The sequence below is a fragment of the Arvicanthis niloticus genome, chromosome 17 (assembly GCF_011762505.2).
Source record: "Arvicanthis niloticus isolate mArvNil1 chromosome 17, mArvNil1.pat.X, whole genome shotgun sequence".
NCBI classification, from domain to species: domain Eukaryota; kingdom Metazoa; phylum Chordata; class Mammalia; order Rodentia; family Muridae; genus Arvicanthis; species Arvicanthis niloticus.
The window spans coordinates 14,891,172-14,911,783 of record NC_047674.1 but is presented as its reverse complement, the minus strand read 5'-3'; the positions used below and the strand labels follow the sequence as shown (position 1 = coordinate 14,911,783).

Sequence of the window (20,612 nt, the reverse complement as noted above, 5' to 3'; positions counted from 1 at the left end):
AGAGGAAGAGGCAATTTTTCCCTACCATAAATACTCCATGCTCTCCTGGAGAGGACTCATTTGTGGTCAAGCGGCCAAAGATAGCCAGCCGCATCCTGATGGCAGCACCACCTCCCTTCCTGCAAGACGGGGTTCACAGGAGGGACTCCACAACTCCAGACAGCTTCAGGAAAGTTCTGTATGAGCCCAGAGACCAGGCTAACCAACCATCTTCCCTCTCTACCCACCCACTCTGCAGAACCTCTCTTGCTCACTCATTTGACCTTTGGTTTTTCGAACATTCATTTACTCGCGAGTCCCAGTTGTATTTAGTGCTGGAAAGCCCTGCACAGAGTTGCAAAAGGTCCATGGGATACCTGGCGGTCTGCGGGACCCAGCTAGGACATCCTTTATCTCTGTGCCAACCTTTTGACATTGTGATAAGATGGTACCCCCAAGTTCACACTTGAAAAAAATCAAACAATCAAGTTACAAAACGAAAGCCTCCAGTCTTACATAGGTTTATGGTTAAGTATTGGGCCACAATATAGCCACGGTTGGACCCATGTGGCCCATGGGCCAACATACCTGCAGCCCTTCCCGACCTCTCCCTCCAGTACCATCTGAATTTATAGCTCTGAGTCCTGGGCACACAGTGCTCAGGGGATTCTTGGGTGGTGTTTTGAGAACATTCTGCTGAATTCCCAGCCGTCATGGATGATAAGAGTGACTCACTGGACTCTCAATCTTTGTCCCCACTTTCTGCTCCTCATCCTTGGGGCCATCCATGCTGACACATCTGTGGGCTCAGGGCTGGGGAGCACGAAGCAACAATGCAATGAGCAAAGTAAGAAGCCCTCTTTGTTCACAACCAAATTTTCTTTTTTCTTCAAGCTAGGAGCAAAACCAGACATTGGAGACAGCAGTCATTCCACAAGAAACCCATGTGAGGCTCCTCCGTTCCAGCAGCCCTTGGCTGGGCTGTGTCCTGAACCCTGAACCCACACTCACATTCTCATGGCTATCCATCTGCAGGCCCAGGAAACAGCTCTACTGTTCTATGCGTATCTGACTGCAGGGAGAAGGCTCTTGGTTAGTCTGGAGCTTCAATGCCCCCCCCTGGTCTCTCCATCACCATCCCTGTCCTTGTTACTGCTCACAGATCATGGCTTTGACCTCTGGCACGTGCCCTTCCTAAGTCTATTGTCCTACCTGAACCAGACACTGTGGATTTCCTCTTTCAAGGGAGAAGCAGAGTTATCTTGGCCTTGAATTTCAGTGTCTAGGCACTGCTCACCAGGATCAGCACGAAGGAAGTTTATCATCAACGGAAGTGTATGGCGGTTCTTTCTAGTCTTGTCTTTTTCAGTTTGAAGCACATTCAGACATGAGTCCAACCTAAGTACACATTTAAAATTAGTACTTATTTTTTTAAAAAAAGATCTACTTATTTATTTTTATGTGTATGGGGTTTTACCTGCATATATGGCTGCATGCCACATGTGTGTGTGCAGGCCTGTGGAGATCAGAAGAGGGCATCCGATCCCCTGGGGCTGGAGTTACACATGGTTGTTAGCTGCCATGTGAGTGCTAGGAATGACACCTGAGTTCTCTGGAAAAGTAACCAGTGCTCCTAACCTCTGAGCAGTTTCTCTGGCCCCTACACTTAGGTCTTTCCCAGCCTTCCCCACCCCCACCGTGTTTAGTCCTTCGATCTTGCTATCACAATTCTTACAGAACAGCCCCTGCAAGAATCTAAGTTATTAGACTAAGTTACATCAGGTCCAAATCTTAATCCCCTGAACTGTGAATGAGGGATCTGGGTCTTTGCAAATGTGAGCCTGTTAAGAGTGACAGCTGGGTGTGGTACCACATGCTTTTAATCCCAGCACTTGGGACGCTGAAGCAGGGTGGGTCTCTGTGAGTTTGGGATATGCCTGGTCTACACAGTAAGTTCCAGGACAGCCAGGACTATAGAGAGAGACCCAGTCTCAAAAACAAAGAAACAAGAAGTAACAGTGGAGTCTGCAGATCTAATTGGAGGACCTTACAAGAATAGGAAAGCTGGTGATGAGGAGGCTAGGGACAGGGATGCAGGGAAGTGTGCTGGGTGGTGATGCCTGCAGATGAGTGAGACCCTAGCCATGCCAGCAACCTCCGGAGGTGACAAGAGGTGAGAGCATTCTTGCTTGAAGCCATAGAAGAGAACAGCATCCTTCATACACCTTGATACAGATGTTGGGTCACAGACCTATAAGGAAACAAAGCCTGTTGTTTAAAGATGCCAGATTGTGACCTTTATTGTGCTGGCCAAGGAAGCTGATTCCTGGAAGATGTGTCCTCTCTGCCCAATGTTGTGTCAAGTGTTACTTAGTCAAGTTTGTTCAAAGTCTGTGTTGTATCACAGGGGTGCCTCTGGGTTAATCAGAATGGGAAGTGCCATCCTCCTGGCCAGGCCTTTAGTCTGCCATGGCTTCCTCTCAGGCCTTGCAGGTCCCCAGTGCTGCTTGCTGTTCTATACCAGGAAAATGAGGCTCTAGTTGAGTGTGTAGTCCTGGTCTCTGCAGAGAAGTAACTTGATCAGCCAGCAGGCCCCTGAGTTACAATGTTTCATTCCAGTCCTGCTCTGCCTGCAAGTTGCAGAAACCACAGAGATGAATGATACTCTAAGATGTGTTGTGAGTGGAGAAGAAGTTTTTCTTCAAAATAAGGCTTTTGAGGGAAAACAAAAAACAAACAAACAAAACCAGTGTTAGTACAGAACTTCCGAATGAAGGATCCCAAACTGGGGCATCGATATTTTTCAAGCAATAAAAACGTTCAGACTATAGATTACCACATAATGATTTCACGCCAAGACAATAGGACACCACACCGGAAGGCAGGACCTGTCTTCTCCCTGGGAAAAAGGCCACAAATGTTCCTTGCTTTCGGCGGCATCTGCTATTGCTCTGCAGTATAGAAATCTGGTCTCCACAGTCACGTGAGTTTGGGAATTGTCACGTGCTATATTTTCTTGAAGATTCATAATTCTTGTTGTGGTGTTAAAGCTAGACTCCCCCCACCCCCCAAAGCTTGCAGTAAATAAAATCCCTTCCGCTGAGTTTAATCAGTGATTTATAAGTCTGCTGGCGCACAGGGCGCCTTTGTTATTTCACACCTACCATGGTTTGAGTCCTGACTTGAGACATCCTTCCTTGGGAAGCGCAGTGTGTTGCTTTTCTCAGGGCTGGAGTCTTTGTTCCCTGATCCTCCTTCTGGCTCTGCTCGATGAGGCTGCACTTAGTTGCAGGTGGCCCTCTTCACTGAGGGGGAGCCATGCATGAGGGGAGGGAACCAGGCCATGCTCTTTTTAAACTTTTGTTAGTGTAAAAAGATTCAGTGAACAGAGGTCAAGGACAATTCCAAACAAAAGGAGTTCCGTCTGTGGCCATGGATTTTTAAAATGGAAACACACAGGAGCAGGAGCTGGGGTGCGAGTTGATGCTTATATCTTGAAAGCTGCCGTCCCTTTCACAAAACACCTCAACTCTCGGGGTTTGCTGATTCTCACTGAGGACTTCCTGAGTCTGAGAGCCCTCTCTCCCCACAGGCCGGCATAAAGGATAGACAGAGATGCCCCATCAGCCATTGATGTGAAACACCTGCCTTGTTTCTAATGCTGCCCATCCATGGCTTCTCCACTGGTAACCTGTATGTGGCAGGGTTTAGAAAGGTGCAATCAACTGAGAAACTCAATGGTGCTGATCTGTCTTGCTGGATAATAAGGTGAAGCTGAGATTGCACATATTCTCTGTCTGCGAATAGGAATATTAGCAGAGGTCACCTCTATCATCCTTGAGAGGTCCCACCTGCTGGGGAGATGGCTCAGGGGGTAAAAGCACTTGTGACACAAGCCCAGTGACAAGTTCAAATCCCAGAATGTCCCAGAGTGCACTTAAAAGCTGACATGGTAGCACGAACATCTGTGTTTCCAGCACTTCTGTGGGGAAATGTTAAGAGGGAGCACCCCACCCCCCCCAAGCTCACAGATAGCTAGCCTGCACGCACGGGGGAGAAGCAAAAAGAGAGCCTGTTTCAACCAGAGGACTTTGTCATCTGACTTCCACACAAGTGCCACCACATGCACACATTTCTATGTGTGCTCATAGACAGATGAATGTTCACACTGTATACACACACACACACACACACACACACACACACACACTCCAAAGAAGAAAGTGATAAGTATGAACAGGAATCCAAAGAAAGAATACAAGGCTGAACAGAAAGTAAAGTACAGGTAGATAAAACAAGAAACCAAAGGAAAGACAGAAGGAAAGAAGGAAGGAAGGAAGGGAGGGAAGGAGGGAGGGAGAGAGGAAGGAAGCATTGGTTAGTGAATTCTCAAGATGGAGGTGGATACACAAAGGACATGCAATATTTGATCTAATAATTTAATATGGCCAAATTGGATCCACAAGGCATTTGAAGGATTGTGGGTAATGAGTTCCATCTTTCTTTCTGAACATGTCCCTCATATCCTGTACTTGTTTCTTAACCTTCTTGGGTGTCGCCCAGCAACATCAAAAATTCACCTATCAGGCAACCACAAGTGCTGGCGAGGATTCAGAGGACGGCAGGCTGCTCCACGTGTTGCCGTTGGGAGGTTAACATGGTGACTACTGCTCTGCAGGCTGGCTGTAACTCTAATGATTAAACATAGGACAGAATATGACCCAACAAGTCTGTACCTGGCATCCACACAGGGGAAATAAAAACACAAGATGAAATAGCAGCCTCAGCCACATGAATCTACTGATTAGAGTAAAACATATTTACATCTACTGATGAGTAGAAAAACAAAATGCAGTATACTCATATAGTAAGAAAATAGTCCACCATTTAAAAAAAAAGTGATGACACATCGGCATATAACATAACACAGATAAAACTTGAAAGAAGTCAGTCACTAAACAAAACCTAAAATTCTATTTCTTTAAACTATGCTGTTTGATTTTGGATTCATCTACGGAGAAAAAAATCATACTGCCCTGGCTGTGCCAGCTCATACCTCATTGCTCGGTTGCTAAGCATGGGCAGGCCTGGTTAGTATTTGGATGAAAGAACTTAGTATTTGGATGGAAGAACTGGAGAAGATTAACACTTGCTTGCAAAGCTAAGGGGCCAGCTGGAGATTGCACGATTTCTTTTCTAGACAGTGGAAAAGTGAATGAAGCACAGCAAGGATTGTGCCTACTGTCGTGATGCTGGATACACAGTATCAGTGCTGTGTGAGAGTCAGAGTCTGGGGTTTGTTTTGATGGAAATCTCTTGTATCTTTAGCATTCCTCTCAAGGATATAAGTGTGTTTTCGGCTCAAGGGACCTAAAATGAGACATTAAGACCCAGTTCCTAATGGAATGCAAGCGCAAGCTGTTAGGACAATATCTAATCATATGCTTTCATGTTGCTTACTAATTAGGGTTGGTTTTTTTTTTTTTTTTTTTTTTTTTTGAGTGAGAGAAAGCACATACAGAGGCAAGGGTGTTACTTGGAACTTGATGTGTGCATCTGTGGGCTACAATGTCGCACAGTGATGTTTAACAAACAAATGAGATAAAGCCAGCTCTGGGTGAGAACTGAGAGCCTGGGATGGTGTGGCATTTATTGAGGATCTTTGTGACATTAATTTCTCTCTCTCTCTCTCTCTCTCTCTCTCTCTCTCTCTCTCTCTCTCTCTCTCTCTCTCTCTCCATGTGTGTGTATGTGTGTGAGCACACGTCTTTGTGTTTCTATGTGTATATGTGTGTATGTGTGTGTGATCACTCTTCAGTCATTCATTCTCCACCTTATTTCTTGGCGGGGGGATGGGGGAATAGGGTTTCTCACTGGTCTGTAGTGCAGCCATCTCTCTAGGATGCCTGGTCAGCAATCCCAGGAGATATCCTGCCCGGCTTCTCAGGCACGGGGACTGCAGGTGTGCCCAGCTGCACTCAGTTTTTTGTCTGGATGCCAAGGAGTAAACTCAGGTCATTAGGCGTGCACGGCAAGCACTTTACAGACTGAGCCATCTCCCAAGAATAACTTTTAAACTATGAACTGTGTGGGCTTTTACTTTTGACAAATTAAATTTTAATTTTAAAAACAATTCAGGAACTGGATGTCTCTGATGGCATGGCCAATTCCCACAGTGTCTGGCCTAGAAATATGTTCGGGTTCTTGGGTTCTTGGGTTTCTTGCTGGTTGAATTTTATGTGTTTGTTTGTTTTCTGGCCAAGTTCCTGTCATTTCAAACTCCAAGATATTGGTATAACTAATGAAGTCATGATGTACTGTCTTTTGAAGACAAAGATGTCACTCTTGATGGACTGCCACAGGGACAGGCTCTGTGACTAGTTTCTCTGGTTGGAAGGATATGTTTACACTGAGTTACTCATAATAGCTGTTTAAGTATATGAGAAAGTCAGAGAGTAGATGGGTAAATGGCTGAATGAATAATTGAATGGCAGAATACATGAACAGGTGTGTGTGTGTGAGTAGGTATGAGTATAGAAATATGGACATGTGAGTGAGTGGGTGTGAGTAGATGATGTGGCCCTTCCTGCCTCTGGAGATGGCAAATGGAGCAGAGACGACAGACCCCATGAGTACATATGGTAATGACGACACATGGGGACCAGCTCTGGGGAGAGAAATCTACTTTATTTGGGGTTGTTCAAGAGCTATATCGTTTTGGGTTAAAGAGGTAGGGACATTCGGACATTCAAGGTAGGCGAATGTCATTGCCTGAAGGTAGTAAGATGTCTCATTAGCATGGGGGGCACATTCCAGGAACCTCAGGTGCTAACTGAACAGGTTTTCTCAGGGAGAAAGGAAGTTGAACCTGTGATCCTAGGCTCTGTGACATTCTGCAAATAGAGGCATGTGGGGGTTAAGATCAGAGAAGGGGAAGCCCTGCTACTAAAGGGAGTCCTCTAGTTTGTGCAGCGCCCAGAGGCTATCTAGACAATAGTAGACCTCGACCTTAATTAGCAGGGAAACAGATGAAGGATGGATGGAAGTGTGGGTGGGTGGATGAATGGATGGGTGGGTTGATAGACAGATCAATTGTCAGGGATATACCCCCTACTGACTTCTTCCCATGGGACATTGTCTTCCCTAGGAGCAATGTATGAACACTGGAGAACTGAATCTTGCTTTGACCTCAGCTTAGCTGATGCACTCACTGCTGTGGTTCTGGTAATGCATTCACTGTCTTTGAGAATCCATTTTATTTTCTGTGGACTCTACATAACGAGAGTGTCCCCCTCCTGAGCGTCTGACAGGAGGCTCAAGGATCATTAACACCACGTGGTACATTAGTAAGCGCTCTACAAGTGATAGCTATTACCATTTTAGTGGTTGCTATTTAGAGAAAAACTATCTGTAGAAATGGAGGGTTACCTGAGCCTCACAACGGGAGCCTGAGAAATGAGTTCTGCCCAATTCTCAGGATGTTTCCTTTCTTTCTAACACGGTGTCTCTTTGGGTCATGACTATTCAATGGCCAAGAACCAAGGAAAACAAACAGAGAGTCGACAGGCTAACCACTGCAATAATATGGATGTGCCCGTGTCTGGGGCCTACAGGAACACTCTTCCTCTGTTCAGCAAGTATTTCATGAGTGCTTCCATGTGTCCAGTGCTCTTCTTGGTACTGAGATGCACACGTGGGAAAAAAAATCTCAGAGACTAGACATGATTCCTTCATGAGCTCTGGTGGGAATGGGCTAGTGGAGGGGGCATAAAAAAATGAAAGAGGGGAGTCATGAAAGTGTCCAGTGGCGCAAAATTCTGAGTGAGAAGAAGAAGGAGACATGACAGTGTTGGTGGCCATGTGTGGGGGATGGAGCCATGACAGGAGAGGTGATGGGGGGCATCGTGGGATGGTGCATGGAAACGTTTCCTTAGTGGATGCAGGTGCCCAGAGTGATGGATGGGAACCTGTGTGAGATGATTAGACTTTGCCAACTTGACACAAACCTGCACACATCTGGTAAATGGAAATTTCAGTTGAGGTATTGTCTTCATCACATTGGCCTCTGAGCATGTCTCCAGGGGTGTTTCTATTTTGTTTTGTTTTTGTTTCTTGTTTCTTTCTAATTGATGGAGGAGGACCCAGGCTACTGTGGGTTTTGCCATGCCTGGGCAGGTGGGCCTGAGATGTACAAGAAAGGCAGCTGAATGTGAACCTGGGAGCGAGCCAGTGAGAAGTCGTCCCCCATGCTCCCTGCTTTTAGTTCCTGCCTCTAGATTCCTGTCTTGGCTTCCTTTGATGATGGACTATATGTAACATGTTATCCACAAAGGCCTTTCTCTTCCTTCAGGTTGCTTTTGGTTATGGTGTTTATAACAGAAAACCAAACTAGGACATAGCAGGTGGAGATGGAGAGGCTGAAGGCTTTGGAAGGACTCGGGCTGCCATTTTGAGAGGGAGGGAGGCAATGGTCCAGAAAAACGTCCATCTTCTATTGACATGGGAAGGGTGTCTTGGTTTCCGTTAGCTGTATTACTCTTGTTTCCATTGTGGCTTCCCATATAAAATCCCAGAGAAGGGGCATGGGTGGGAATCAAAGATCACAGAGGGCTGCAGTAGTAGTCTCTGAGGAAAGATATCCAGTAATTTGTCTTGGTAATACCTAGACTTACAAATACTATTGCTTCTGCCCATATGCCCCACCTCTGGCCACCCCTCACTCCAAACTCTGAACTGAACTTTGTAACTTTAATTTTTTCAAAAACCTATTCTTAATGATGGTTCTTAAATGTTTTAACCTCCCTTTTAGCCCACCACCCACCAGAGGTAGTAAAAAAGAAAGGATACAGGGGAAGTGTTGTCTGGAAATCAGCAATTCAGTTCACAGGAGTTAGCAGTGGCAGCTCAATCCACTCGCAAACACTTCACAGAAATATCAGAAGTCCAGTTAAGTAGTGTTGGGTTAGCAGCAGCAGTGGCACAACCTAGTAGAGACAGCCAGGCCTTAGCCTAGGCACGAGTCAGCAGAAGGGACCAGCAGGAACTCCAGGAGAAGTTCTATCTGTATCTTTCTCAGGGAAGCAAAGATTAGTGAAAACGGGAGATCCACAAGCATTGCACAGCTAGCTCTACAGACAAGACAAGCTCAACCTTGATCACTGTCTATCGAGTCCCATTTATACCCTCCAAACATGTCCTCCATGGATCTTGCCTTAGCACGTGTCTTACCTCAGCCCCTATCTAGCACTGAAGAGCTGAAGGATTCCTGGAGGGATGTTAGTCTTCAATTTACCTTGAAGATGTTGGTTCTAATATTGATGAAGGAATGCATCAGCAACAGAACAGATGAACCTGCCAGCAAGAGTGAGGGCAAGCAGGCAAAAAGCAAAGTTTTCTTCTTCTGTGTCCCATTATCTCAGCCGCCACCAGAAGGTGTCTCAACCATTTAGGGTGGGTCTTTTCATTTTAAATAATCTGATCAAGAAACTCCCTGGCAGAAGTGCCCAACAACTTCCTTTGTTAGTTGATTCTAAAGCCAGTCAGGTCAAGATTAGCCATCACTCCTGTGCTTAAAAGACTGTTGTGTCCCTGCCTCAGCTTTCTACTCTCCTGAGTCTTCCTGTTCACTCTTGTAGCCCCAGAAGTGCTGGCTGAATCCACCAGACAGTCTAACATCTGTCTGAAAGGCTCCCTCAGGATGCAGAGGTGAGCAGAGCCCAGGTGCCAAACTCATTACATTCCCGAAATGTGGTGTTTCAGTGAGAATGTAGGTTTCAGGTTTTCTTCCCCTTCATGTGGCCCTTCACTGAATGTGAGTAGAGATTTAGTCAGGAGCCAGTGTTGTTTTGTTTTTTTTTTTGGTTTTTTTTTTTTTTTTTTTTTTTTTTTTTTTTGCCGTTGTTTGAGAAGGACTATGGAATAGGTCATCTCCAAAGCATTTTGTGATCTGCTGTGAATTGGATCATTTGATACACATGACTAATAGTGTTATTCAATTTGAGATAATAGGAAATTTAGCAACTTACAGAATCTTGGTGTGCCTCCAGACTTGTCTTGTAGCTGTAGGCATATATGGGTCAGTGGATTTGAGAAAGAGCTCCAGCCAAGAAGCTTCAACGCAAACCTGCCCTCCACCCAAAGACCTGCAGAGTCGGAGGCAGTGCAGGGGGAGAACCACCAGGTAGGAGACACGAGAAGCAGGTCAGCTCAGTGTAGGTCCGTGGTACTGACATGGATGTGCAGAAACAGCTCAGTGACCCCTACTCTTTTCCCAGCATGACCTCAGCCCAGAGAATGCACACAACCTTCTTTATGCTGTGAACACAGATGGAGGAACAAACAGTGTGGGGACCATATGCCAGGAGGTGTGTCAGAAGTTCAAGGACAGCAGTCATCTCCTCTGCTTTAACAGAAAACAAGTTTCCTGTAGGAAGTGGAAGAATGGGAGCCTCTCTCCTGTTTTGTTTTGTGTGTGTGTGTGTGTGTGTGTGTGTGTGTGTGTGACTTTATCAGCATTCAGTCAATCAAGAAGGTGTTCCTGATGGCTTTGGCAAGTACATCACAGACCAGCAGAAAAGAAGCTATGTTCCGGGGCTGGTGTTTTCAAAGGTTAATAAGACAGAATCAAGACAGAAAAAGGAAGTGCAGAACATGCACCCTGGCATGGGTAGTGTAGTTGGAATGAGCTTTGAATTTGTAACTGAGCATTCCAGAAGGGAGAGGGGAGAAACAGCAAGACATAGCCCATGTTGTGGTTTCTATTGTCAGGAAGTAGGAAGTACTTAAGTTCTTCAGGTTAAGGATGTTTTCTGGCAGTGAGTTATTAAAATAAAAACATACGTGGATGTCCCCTGTGGGGCACTGGACAACATAATGAGAAGGGGCTCGGATAATATTTCCTAAAGAAATATAAAAGCTGTTCTCTTATGACAGTTTCATGCAGCAAACCTCAGCCAAAGCCCAGGGTGACAGTGTGAACGTGTGATGCAGTAAACAAGGTCCTGGCTAAGGTCAATGTCTTTGTGATCTAAGTGTGCTACTGCTGATATTCTAGCATGTTCCTAAGGTTCAGTCCAAGCCAAAAAACACCATTCATTGCCTCCCCTTCTTCCCTGGCCTGGGCTTGCTTGCCTTTGAGAAGCAGTGTCAGCCATGAAGCTCTCACCAAAGCCTGCCCTCTCACCCAGTGACCTGCAAAGTGGGAGAAGAGACAGAACTCAAGAAGAAAGCCACATGAGAGCCATTCAGCCCCATTTCAGCCCCAGGGACTAAGGAGAAGGCAACTCAGTCCTGAGTGGCTCCAAGTAGCTTGCCTCCCAGGATGGAGGACTCCAGAGGAATGCAGAAAGCACTCAGCTGCCATTCCATTGCTGGGAAGCTGGGGAGAGTGGCCCATTTGGAAGCTGCTGTCTTGGACAAGGGGGAAGCCATTGCAGGCAAAATCTTGAGATTTTTCTTCAGCAGCCATCTTTGGCTCTGGTCATTAGGGAGACCTCAGACTTTAATGCAACAGAGCCAATCACACACAACTTGGACCTAAAATGTCTTCAGGCTGAGTGTTACCGTTTGTCACTAGGGACCCAGGAAAGCCTTGGAGAGTCTTTCTCCTGTGTGTCAGGACAGCCACAGGAACAGAGTTCCTACCAGATGCCTGAGCTGAAAACTGATTTGTTCTCAGTCTCTTAGAGCAGAGACTGGAGTTTTGAAGGTCGCTAACAAAGACCATGGCTTTGGATTTAACAGGATTCAACTTGAACTGTTCCTTCTGGCTGTGGTTGGATCATTTGAGGTTATTCCCAGTTCATGACAATAAAACTGTGTCATCAGCAGAAATGAGATTTATTTTTTTTCCACTATTATGTGGGGGAACACAACTTTAACTGTAAGAATCATGTTAGATTCTTAAGATTCAAGTTCATGGCTAAGGAGGAGAGAACAAAACCCACTGAAGTCCTGTGTCATGCATGTGAGTGCTGTCTTTACTCATTTGAGCCATGGGGTGTGTGTGTGTGTGTCTGTGTCTATCTGTGTGTGTGTCTGTTTGTCTGACTGTGTGTGTGTGTCTCTGTGTGTCTGTATGTGTGTGTGTTTGCACGCATGCATGAGCATGAGGCCAGAAATTAACATCACATGTCTTCTTCAGTCATTCTCCATTTTATTTTTTGAGATTTTTTTTGAAATATTTAAAAAACTTATTTATTTTATGTATATAGTCTTCTGCCTGAATGTATGTTTATTTACTACATACATGCCTGGTCCCCACAGAGGGGGAGAAGAGGACAGTAGAGCCCCTGATACTAGAGTTACAGACAGTCATGAGCTGGCAATTGAACCCAGGGCCTCTAGAAGACCAGTCAGTGCTCTTAATCACTGAGCCATCTTGCCAGCGCCTGTCGTGTGACCTTTAATAGTGCACTTGCCAGAACCCTCAGAGCTGAGTGGTCTTACAGCTGTTTGCTTACGCTCTGCATTTCTGGATTTTAATTTGCTTCAGATTGCTGAGTTACACCCTGACCCCCTCCACCATCAATACTGAAAGAATATCATGCTACCAAAATGGAATCCACTCCCTGACTTGCTACAGAGAATAACTGGAATTCGTTTTCGAATGGGAAATCTCTTCGAAAGCCCGGCCGGTACATCCCATTCACAAACGTTCTCTCATCAGCTGCACTTCGTTAGCTGGAGACATTTATGAAGCGCTGCTCTGTGACCACAAGTATGAGAGGCTGACCATGGCCAGTTCTCTTGGAGAGAATGCCTGTGTGTGCAGTGCTGAGTCAGCACCCAGCCCAGGAGGGAGCTCTTGGCTGGGAGACAAAAGCCAGTGGCCGCGCATTTATCAGGCTCTAATGAGCCTTTCTAGGCATTTCTTTGCCAAAAAAAAAAAGGGGGGGGGGAGGAAACACAACATAGCCAGATATGCAAAGGGAGAGTGATTCCTTCATTGAGGAAAAAAAAAATCAAACACTGTAGCCAGGTGCGGTCAGTCTAAATGGACACTACCGAATGTTTCCGAGTTTACTCCCTTTGTACACGCCCCTTTAGTGTCTGCCTGATTCCTATTCATCTGTGCACTTCAGCTAATTGCCTCGAAGAGCAAAAATGAGCAGAACACTCATGCAAGCCTGGCAGGATGAGCAGAACCTTGGGATCCTCCTGGTCATCCATTCCTGTGTGCAACGACATCCTATTCTTTCTTGTTCCCTCTGGTATCCTCAGGTACCCACACTTCTAAGGAGGGTGCTCTCTCAGCGCTGAGCCTGTGGAGTGGAATTCAGCCTCTGAGACATAATTGCTATTTTTCGGTTTTTCTTCAGCTAAAAGTTCCCATTCATCGACCTGGGTGGTCTTTTATAACATAATCACCACAAGAACATGAGTAATTTATAGGTTTGTAGGCCTTATCAGCAAAGAGTAAACCAGCATTCAATCCCTGGATTAAAGGTGAAGCTGTTTAGTCTCCTGATGGAAGTCGCATTCTCTGGCCCCTGAATAACATCTTCAAAGGCTGTACATGACTTTGGGAAACACAGGGGTATGAATTTGTTTTTCAGCTCTACAGGGCTTCCCCCATTCTGTCTCTAAGAAGCCTTGATAAAACTTTCTGTACTGTCCCTCAAGAAAGCATGCTGGGAAATAGGTCACCATATTGTACACATGTGCCGTCTCTCTTCATAGATGTAGGGGGCTAAGGTGGGTATTCCTCAGCATTAGAGATTGCTTGGATTCCCATATAGATAAGACCCTTTGCCTTCTAGAATAGCAAATTAGTGTCCTCTCCATGTTTGGTTGCGTGGCCAAGACGTCCATTAGGGTTAACGACATGGTGCTAACAGGTCACAATGACTGAGAAAATGAAAACAGAATGAGGGGGTGAAGTCAAGAAGACTCTGAGAAAGAGACACGACACTCCAATGAGTGTGGGAGATGCCGTATGGTGAAGGATGGCCTGTCAACAGAATGCAGAACTGACAAGAGCCAATCAGAGCAGAGCTCCAAATCATGTCACTCTGTACTTCAAAATACTTCAAAATCCACACGTTATCCCACACATGTGGTGTCTCTTGATTAAATTTATTTCAGTGACTCCTCAAACCCCTTTCCTCTGAGAAGGCCTTGTACAGAGCCTAAAGCATTTGCTCCACACTCCTTAAGCAGACAGCCATCTCTGGTTGTGAGTGGGAAACCAATAGGGTTATTTTCCTGACTGATTTGCCTAAAATTTTCTGTGTGCTCCAGGGCACACCTGTCCTACAAACAGGCTACGCAGGCCCTTGATTAAGGAGGCCAGCTGCTTAAGAATCTCCTAGTGTTGAAAGGACCTATCTACCGAGTGTCGAACAATCACTGTTATTGTCAGATCACCTGTGCCTGCTTGCAAGCGTCAAGCACTTTTGGGTCCGTGGACTGTTGAGATTCCTTCATAGAGGGAGGTGGTTACTAAATATTTATCTGCACTTCCAGCCATTTGTCTGCAAATCTGCCCTATTTGCCTGTGGTTTCAGGGGTCCGGGGAGGGACCAGAGTACAGAAGCTATATAGGATTAACTGGGAGGACTCTATCTATGTGACATTGGGGGTGAAGTGGGCATCATGGGTGCTGGACAGGAGTTTCCCAGTGTAACTGTAAGTAAGCCAATGAACAATGGGTTCCCTGGGGTGAACTGTGGTAGACTCATACTCTGTCTGTCATTTGGGAATTTGTGAGGAGGGACTGATGTTGTTTGAGTCTCTTCAATGAAGGAATTCTCATAACACCACAAAGTTGTCTGGAAGGCTGGAAGTCTATGTGTCTAATACAGGCCCCTTCCGGACTGCAGAACTCAGCTCCTCCGTGGTGATAGCTCACACCTCAGGATGGAATGCAGCAAGCAGGATGCAGCCAGCTTGCCTGGACAGCACAAGGGTGGTCATGCTTGCAAGATCTCTCTGGAGCACCTCGGTTCCTTAGCTGGAGATATCTCATGTTTTTTGTTTGTCTGTGATATTGTTTCCAGGTTCATTTATTCAAGCCAGATGTGTTGGGCTCCCCCAAGTTATTTTCACAGATCAAGAAATATCAAACAGTGTAATTGTTGCTTGAGCCACAAAGCCAGGAAAGGGCTCTAATCTTGTAAAGACAGTTGAATGGAACCAGGCAGGATCTCCTTCCTACAAATGTACAGCGAGGGAATCAGTTCATCAGGCAGAGGAAGGGACTAGAGGAGTAACCCTGGAGTATCTGAGGAAGAGAACAGAACAGGCTAGCCAAGTTTGAGAACAGGAAGGAGGAAACGGGAAGTTAGACCAGCTTCCCCTGATGGGCCAGTTCTAGGATCCACCAGATTTGGAATGTCAATGGGTGTGTGTTATACCCTGCATAGGGCTTACCCAGTGAAGTGAAATATGAAAGCCCTAGTGTTCACATGGCTCTATACTCACAGCCTCACGAGTACCCACCATTGTTGCAATATGAGAGGTCACCATGGGATGGGTGACTGTAGCTTCAAATATAGCTTGGCAGGCTGGAAGTCTTCATCACTAATGTGATTATCCGATCCCGGTGTATGATAAGCCGAGAGATGCTGCGTGCTAGCTGGGTGTCACAGCCAGACCCTTGGTGCCTACAGAACTCTGCTGGAATGTCTTGGATGGGACATCAAAACTCCTGAATAATTGGCAATGTGTCCATAATTGGTTTCAGATGCTCCCGGCATGGAATTTTCTAACCTTATTATGTCATGGAATTCCGAAAAGCAACCGTTCTCCCAGGGGAAGGGTAGGTTCATGGCTTGACCTCTTGGCCTTTTGAACTCACCTTGAAGTCAGGACCTGGTTACCTGCACAAGTCAGCCTACTGTTGTTCATGGCTTGGGTTGCCTGGGCCCTCACTGTCATGCTGGGTCTGTCTGGGAGAAATGTCATCATAGCTGCCTTTTGGTTTGTTTAGCCGTTTTGAAGATCATCTTTTCCTGTGTTTTTCACAAGTCAGCTGAACACTGAGGCGAGTAGCAGCAACAGAAAACCCATTCTTTCAGTGTCAAAAGCATTGTGTGTGGATGTATGTGTGCATGCATGCATGCGTGCTTGAGGCCGTGCATGTGTGTGCAAGTGTTAGAGGAGACCAGAAGAGAGCCCTTAGTCACTATAAAAATGTCCAGAACACACCAAACTTTCCCTAGTCTGTTCTCAGGACCACTGACAGGGGTTCCCAGCTGGCTTTCTGGCTTTCTGTGATGGAGCTCTCTCCTGTTTTTTCTGCTAGGTCTGCAGATGCTGGGGTTACTTCTTGGAATAGTGCCCAGCTTCAGAGAAGACTTTGGGGATGTGCCTCAGAAGTATCATCTAAAGTGGAGCGCCCACCTTTCCATCAGCTTCCTTTTCCAGCAGAGTGGCCCGGGGTTTGTTTCAAAAGAGCAAGAAGTTATGATTAGGAAATACTGGTATTAAATAATTTCCCCTCCTATTTCTACTGAATCCCAACGGGGACTCACAAATCTCTCAGCCCCTTTCCTTTAGTGGGCTGTATTATGTCTGATTCCAGCATCTGTTCCTTCCCTGCTGTGAGCGTCCTCTAGCCCCTCCCCTGCTCTTCCTCTGAGTCCTGGATACTGAGCCCAAGATACCTTAAAATCACAGATGCTTAAGGCTGGATAGTGTTTTGACAGGTTCCCCCAGGTTAATGTTAAACACTTTCTCTAAAGTTTTGCCTGACTGGGCCAGAGAAGAGCCCAGGGGACTATGGTTCTTCCATATAGTTGCTGGCTCCTGGGTGGGCTCCAAGGGTGACACCTGGGGCTTCTCCTGTGACTCCTCACTCAGCAGCCAGCTAAGAAGCAGGAATGCTAAGGGAGATACCTACCTGGGGCTTAGCATGGTGTGAAGGCGAATACCACCAGACTCTTGAGACTTAGTGGACAGAATGGCAGTCCCTTGTCCAGGCGACAGAGCTGAGTAGGTTCACTCTGACATCGCATCGGTTTTCAAAAAAAAAACAAAAAACAAAAAACAAAAAACTGAGGTTTCTTAGCTGCAGCCTGGCCAAGGACAGGGTGGCAATATACTTTTGATGCTGCCTGTGTCTAGGTCTACCTGATGTCTCTGCACAGAGGTTTTGCTCATATTTGGATAACTGGATTATTTATTCCCCCTCAAGCTCTATAGACAGTGGTTCTGAGTCCAGCTCCAGGGTGAGTGACAAGTGATGGGTATATTCCAGTCTCACGTGGTGCTTACCATCATCAGGGACACACATTTACAGGTATTGATTGTACGTGTGGAAAGAGTTCTGAGAAAACCATCGTGGGGCAGAGAAGGCTACCTGGGGAAGGGATATTAAATTAGATGCCTCCGGGCTTGCTAGTATCCTGCCGGGCACTGAGCCTATCTAATGAGCAGATGAGGGATGTGCTGAAGAGGTATCGATAAGCCAGAGTACAGAGCAGCAGAAATGACTCCAGGACAGCAGCATCGACAAAGATCACACCAACACAAGTAACAGATTACAAAAGCTGGGATCCCAGAGCATACTGTATACCCTTTAGGCAGCTCAGCAGGTTGGAGGGTGTCCTTCACAGGAGTCTCAGTTGGTATAAATTTCTTCTAAGGCAGCTTGGCTGATTTTGTTGTTTTGTTTTGCTTTTTGTCTCCTGGGAGTCTTTTTGAAGGCTGGCTAGTTTGAATGTGATTCTCAGCAGTCTTTACTGTTTACTTTGCAGGGGCTGGGGAGTTGAGAATCTGATGGATTTCAGGTACTTCCTGGGCCTGTTTTCGTTGATTAATTCCTATCTTACGGCTCTTTCCTGTAGGATAGAGGGTTTCACCTCCCCTTAAAGCATCCTGTTGTCTTTCCTCCCTGTAAACATTCTATTCTGTAATATCCTGTTGTGTGTTGTTCCATTTATCATTTATACCCTATATCTTAAGAAGATGGAAGGGGCTGGTACACAACAGTCCCTCTGTGGATAACTTTTCTGCTTTTCCTATGTTTGAGATCTGCTTGTGAGCACTTGTGAAGTCACCCATAGCCACAGGATGGTGTCTAGCATTGCCTTACTTAGAGATAAGACATTATTGGAAACATGTTACCTTTTTTTAAAAACTCACCATTGGGACTAAAGCAGAAAATGGGAAGATGACTTTAGACACAGTGATGGTATGTCAATACACTTGACTATTGAAACTCTATCAAAACATCACGGGATATACTTTAAGGCATCCAGTTTTTAAAAAGGGTTGAGAAATGTCTGCAATTGGGGTTGCTGTTTGGGGGCCGGGGGACTAGGTGAAGCAGCCTTGCTGGAGGAAGTTATTGTTGCTAGCTTTGGGCTTTGAGATAAAAACAGAAGCTTCTCCCTGTTTCCAGTTTGTTCTCTCTGCTTCATGTTTGAAGTTGAGCTCTCAGCTTGCTGGTCCTGCTGCCATGTCTAACACAGTGGAGCCTTATCTCTCTGGACTCAAGCTCAAAGAAACTCTACTTTTCTTTGGTCATGGTATTCTATCACAATAAAGGAAAAGTAACTGACACAGGAGTAGAAGAAGAGCAAACAGAACATGGAGAAGTGGGATGACCAGAGTCTGTCTCTCCCCCCTCTCTCTGCCTCTCTGTCTCTGTCTCTCTCTCTCTCTCTCTGTGTGTGTGTGTGTGTGTGTGTGTGTGTGTGTGTGTGTATGTGTGTGTGTATGTGTGTGCATGTACACTGAGCACACCGTAGGTTAGAAGCAAAGCATGGTCTGCCCATCTGAACCTCAGCCAGTGGTTGCTTTTCCTCTTTATGTGTATAAAGAGCCTTTGGCTTGAGTGGTTGTTTCTCTCTGTGCTTGTCTCTGGCCACCTCCTCTTTCTTCTTTCCTTTATGTAGTCCTCCATGCATTCTGCATTCAGTGACAAGTTCTAGGATTGACCCAGGTGCCATAAGATCTAAGACAGACTAAGTGATCTACCATTCTAGGCCTGATGCCTGCAGGCGACCAAGTGAGTAAGGCTGGGGCCCATGGACTTCACACTTTGGATAGATATCCCAAAACTCCCATTCTGGGCAGAACTAACTCACACTGATGTATGGGCTACCCAGACCAGAAGAGTTGTTAATAGGTACTCTCTGTTCCATTTCACATACAATTTGAATTTATCTTCATCCCTATTTTGGCAGAACCACTGAGCAGTTTTCTCACTTAGCCACAGTTGGCTGGACATAGAAAAAGATGAGGCTCCTGTCCCTTCCGGAAGGTAGCAACCCCATCCTCTGTTATCTTCTATTTGCTTCGTCTTACTGATTTCCTTAGCTGTGGACTCTGCACAGGCAAGACCCAGACTATGCTAGAAAACTCAGCCAATCCAACTAAGTGTCCAAGTCCTCCCTATATAGAAGATGCAGATAAAATGGTCGACAAGGCCAGGATGATGAGACACACTCCCAGGGTCTGCCTGGCCCTGTCTTGTATCCTTAGAAACATGTTCCCTGGGCTCTGGAGACTGGGACAAGGCCTGCTGCTACATTAGGAGACATGAAGTGTGATGCGGCAGCTTCTTAGTCAGCACCTGAATCGTGGACTATGTATAGTACCACTTACCTCAAAACCCCAGGGAAAGGAATCCCGGATACAGGCAGATACAAGGCCTTCACTCTGCTGCTGTGTTGTCTCCCTGGACCTGTCAAAACAGGCAGAGACTGAAGTCCCTGAGACTCATTCTTCCCGAGCCCTAGGCCTATAGCATTCATAGCATAGGTCCAAAGCCTTTTCTGATCCAAACCCAGGGCTTGGCTGATGCTCTCCCAGGGCAGCTTCCATGCTCAGACTGCAGATGATCTGTGGCCTGCTTGTCTTGGGAACGCCACCACAGTCCACATCGCTCCAGAAAGCCCTGGTTTGCTCTCCTGGGTTTTCTCAGATGTCATCTAGGGAATCCCAGCTCTCTGAACCAGTGAACTGGCTCCATAAGCCCCCCTCCAGGCTAGGGGCAGAGGCCTGTTTACTTTGGATCTGATGAGTAAATCAAGTGGAACAAAGTCAAAAGCTCCACGAAGCCAGCACACATGACACCTGTCACTTCCCCTTAACCCACCAGGCTGGAAGAAAGGACATTGAATTAATTAGAACACTCTTTAACACGCTTGCCAGCAGTAACTATGCCTTCTCTCTCCTAGGTACTGGCAATTAAAACTGATGTCTTTTTACCTTACTGTTCATTCTAGAAGAGTCGGGGTTGGGGGCCACAAGTCCAGGTAACATTTTTTTTCCTCTCTAAAAATGAACATTATAGCTACTAGTATTTGGTATAATTATCAGAATCAAACCTCTGTGTATGCACACATGTCTTTGTGTGTATGTGTTCTTGTCTACGCATATGTGTATAGAGGCCTAGGGTTGACATCAGGTATCTTCCTGATCCGGAATTTATATGAGTACCAAGGGATCTGAATTCTGGCCTTTTAATGCAGCAACTACTTTACCCACTGAGTCATCTCCCAATGAACCTTGCCTCTTTATGAATGTGTCCACTGCAGATATCTGGAGTTGTGACCAAGTTTAAGCCCCATCAGCGATGCTAAGATTTCTGCAATGAAAAGCTAAGGCATCAATCCTGGAAGTGATCTGGGGGCTCTGTGATTTGCCAGTTTAATTCAATGGCACACTGGTGTCTGTTGACT

The 20,612-nt window shown here is 46.0% G+C and overlaps 2 long non-coding RNA genes across 2 annotated transcripts; both read right to left on the bottom strand.

Annotated features, from left to right (window-relative positions):
* Positions 1 to 440: 440 nt before the first annotated feature.
* LOC143434814 (uncharacterized) lies at positions 441 to 9,830 on the bottom strand. The gene is made up of 5 exons (XR_013104593.1): positions 8,827 to 9,830; positions 1,457 to 3,336; positions 1,192 to 1,377; positions 991 to 1,051; positions 441 to 873 (listed from the first exon to the last, which is right to left on the bottom strand). It is a non-coding gene; the product is annotated as an uncharacterized LOC143434814 (long non-coding RNA).
* Positions 9,831 to 12,901: 3,071 nt separating this feature from the next.
* Positions 12,902 to 19,924, bottom strand: LOC117722656 (uncharacterized). The gene is made up of 3 exons (XR_013104592.1): positions 19,534 to 19,924; positions 16,823 to 16,925; positions 12,902 to 16,338 (listed from the first exon to the last, which is right to left on the bottom strand). It is a non-coding gene; the product is annotated as an uncharacterized LOC117722656 (long non-coding RNA).
* Between the last annotated feature and the right edge of the window lie 688 nt (positions 19,925 to 20,612).